Below are 3606 nucleotides of genomic sequence, written 5' to 3'. Positions count from 1 at the left end.
ATAGAGTTAACACAGGGATGGCGGCCATTTTGAATATTAAATATCGGTAAATCTTGAGTTATTTGTTTCCCTAGTACTAAAATTTGCACGGTGACCCCCGTATTTTTATTTTTGATTTTGAAAGAGCATGGTTGCAAGATTCTTCAAGGGAAGTTTGAGCAAATGTTTAAGTCTTTCACTTTCGAGAAGCGAACTGCCTTAATAACAGTACTGGCAGCCAAAGTCCCTAGCTGACGATGATGTGTACATATAATTCGTAATTGGGGTTGAGCAGCCTTATGAAAATGGTTTTATCCCTCATTGAGTCATAAAACAAAATGATGGACGTGTTGCTTGATACTCGAAAGAGACAGCTTTCTCACTCCCTTTTTCTCCCTAGGCATTAAAAAAAACTTTGTTTACCGTCCTTGGATTTTTGAAAAACCTACCAGCCAGCCAGGCAAAAAAAAAAACAAAAACAAGCAAACCCAGACAAAAACACAAGTGTATTAACATAAGCTCATATTTTATTCGGTTCCTTTTGGAAAAATAATATTCTTTTGAAGTGTTAACATTGTGTTTGTTTTCTTCTCTGAAAACCTACCAGCATGCACGCGGACGGCAAACAAAGAATTCTATATAAAGCGACTTACATAGAAGCACAAAGGGCTCGACTGTTACAAATAAAAATACTATTTTTCCAAAAGAAACCAAATAAAAATGAGCTTATGTTTATACACTTGTTTTTTCTTTGTGTTTTTTCATATCATTGCCTAGTCAGACAGTATGAAATGTTCAGTTTTGCTCGAAAATATTTGCAGCTGAGCTGTCGTGTTCTCTGCCTAACTCTATCTCTTCCTAACTCTTCTGTCTGTCTGTCTGTGTCTGTCCATGTCTGTCTGTCTGTCTCTCTCTCTATCTCTCTCTCCCTCTCTCTCTCTCTCTCGAGTCTGTATCTGTGCGTTCATCTGTCTGTCCGTCTGTCTATCGAGAGAAGTCTATCTGTGGCTCTGTCTGTCTGTCTTTCGATTTTCGTCTATGTCTTTTTCTTTCTCCTTCTCCTTCTCGCCCTCCACCTGTCTCGGTTTCTCCCAACAACCCATACAATCTATGTCGTTTGAAAATGTTTATTTTAATACTGAAACCGTAAGGGAGCCGTCATTATTAACGGCCTGGGGGTCGGGGGAATTTGATCGGAAACTCCAAAATTTCGAGTAACCCCCTGCCAACCATGATGAATTTGAGTAATCCCCTCTCTAACTCAGAAATTTTGACCGACCCCTCCACTTAGAAGAGTTAAATGCCGATATTTGTAAAATTTACACAATACATGTACAGGAATAGTGAAGACCTTTCAAATCCTGGTGTACCTTGCTAGATTATCATCGGTTATCTAATGATGGTTGGAAAAGGTGAAACCACCAAAATGAAATTCAAAGTCACAACAAAATGCAGACATAAAAGCTAACGCTATAACCAGTATCCATCCATATAGTATATTTTTCAATTTGGATGGGTATCATGACAGGGTTTTCAATAGGATTGTGACTGGGCAGAATTTGAAAGCATATTGGGGGAAAACATGTGCGCGAGAGGCTGAGGGAAAAAGTGTCAGAGGGGCTGTCCTCTATCTTGCATGGAAAATTTTGAGAAATTGATGTGTGCAATGGTGCAGTCTGGTGCAATATGAGAGGTGTTTTTATTTTTTTGATAAGTAAAACTGCTAGAACACCCTAAGAGGGAGAGCGCGATAGGGAAGTTCCCCTCTCGTATCGAAAATTTAGAAATTGATGTGTGTAACGGTGCAATCTGAGAGGTGTTTCGATTTATTTTGCACTAGGTAAAAACTGTTTGAAAATGACATTGAAAATTGATATTTTTATTACATTTTTTGCATGATCAGTGTTTGAGTCAATATTCAACGACCAAAGAATGACAATACATTTTGTAAAAAACAGGCGACATCACCTCCTTTATTGCTTGAGTAAGTATTGATCCAATTTTGAATTTTGCAAGCTTTTATAAAGGTTGAGTCAGTTATTCAACTGTTTTTATTGGATTACTCGATATGACACGGCAAGTGCAGATCGTTTCATTCCGTATTTCCTCTGCTGTGCACGCAAATGACTGCCTGAGGCATACAAGGCCCAGTACAGTCTAGATATGTGCATAGATACAATATAACATCAGTGGAAAAGAGATTATTTCCAAGATCCTGCTCTTCTTTCAGATCTCGTATACACTGTATACTGTGCCTCGGTCTCGGAAGGTTCAAAAAAGTTCTTCATCTCCTCATCTTCATCAGTGATGATGAAGAAGAAGCCAGCAATGCTGCTGCTGCTGGTGATGATGACGATGGTGACATTGCTGACAATGACAATGATGACCGATAAAAGAATTAGTTTCAATAGCTGGATCCACAGAAATAATGTTAACAACTGATTTCCTTGTTTAATTCTTACTTTGATGCCATTTCACTCCTATTGTTGCAATCTAACATACATCCGTGAGAATTCACAGCAAAATAGGAAATTTGGGATTCCAGCAATTTTTTAACGGTTAGGCTAGCGTAAGTTGAAAATCTTTCCTAGGAGGCTTATAAACTTTTGTTTAGGCAGTTTATACGGCTGTTCATAATGAGGATTTCAGAGAAAGAAAGGAGTTGATATTTTTTCCTGGGTGATTCTACAGAGAATTACAAGAAAGATCTGTACAAAGAAATTGACTACTTTTTCAGACGTTTCTTATCAGATATAGTAAATATAAGGAAGAAATTTTCAATTCAACTATCATTTCAGATTTAGTCTCTAACAATATAATAATGGCTTGTTTTCTTTGTTAGATTTTTTCAACCACATGTAGCTCTTATGTAACTTTATATTTGCATTCAGTGCCCAGTGTAATTTTCTGCTTCTGTTGTTTTCAGTGAGACCCTGCTTTAAAAGGGTTGAAATAAATAAATAAATAAATAAATAAATAGATAAATAAATAAATAAATAAATAAATAAATAAATAAATAAATAAATAAATAAAAATTCGCCAGAAATGGGTACAATCAAAACGACCCCATTTTTGCAAGCTTTTCTAAAGGTTGAGTCGGTTATTCAACTGTTTTGTTTTATTGGATTACTCGATATGACACACGGCAAGTGTAGATCGTTTCATTCCGTATTTCCTCTGCTGTGCACGCAAATGACTGCCTGAGGCATACAAGGCCCGGTGCATCTAGATATGAAGGACACAGAAAGTATAATATAAACGATGATTGTCGAGTGAAAGCAAGTGGAGGTCGTTAACATTACTAAAGTTTTCAACGCAAGGCGAAAGAATGACTGTTTTATAATCCAGCTTGAGGCGTGACCTCATAGCATTTGATACAAGGGGGTTATATAAGCATCTCTCCTTGTGAGTTAGAGGCGAGCATTATGGCCTACCGTACAAAACAAGAAAAAATACGCTATTATTGTGCCCCCGCCCTCAAATATGAGGTTGGTTAAATTGACACGGGGGCGCATCACAATCGATCGATGAAGGTCACACTTTGCTCTCAAGTAGAGGCACCCCCTTATTGATGAGAGATAATGAGGTGTAACGAGTTAATACGTAGTGTTTGGCAACAGATGGTCA

This window comes from Ptychodera flava, chromosome 7 (genome assembly GCF_041260155.1).
Source record: "Ptychodera flava strain L36383 chromosome 7, AS_Pfla_20210202, whole genome shotgun sequence".
NCBI classification, from domain to species: domain Eukaryota; kingdom Metazoa; phylum Hemichordata; class Enteropneusta; family Ptychoderidae; genus Ptychodera; species Ptychodera flava.
This window is presented reverse-complemented; position numbering follows the sequence as displayed.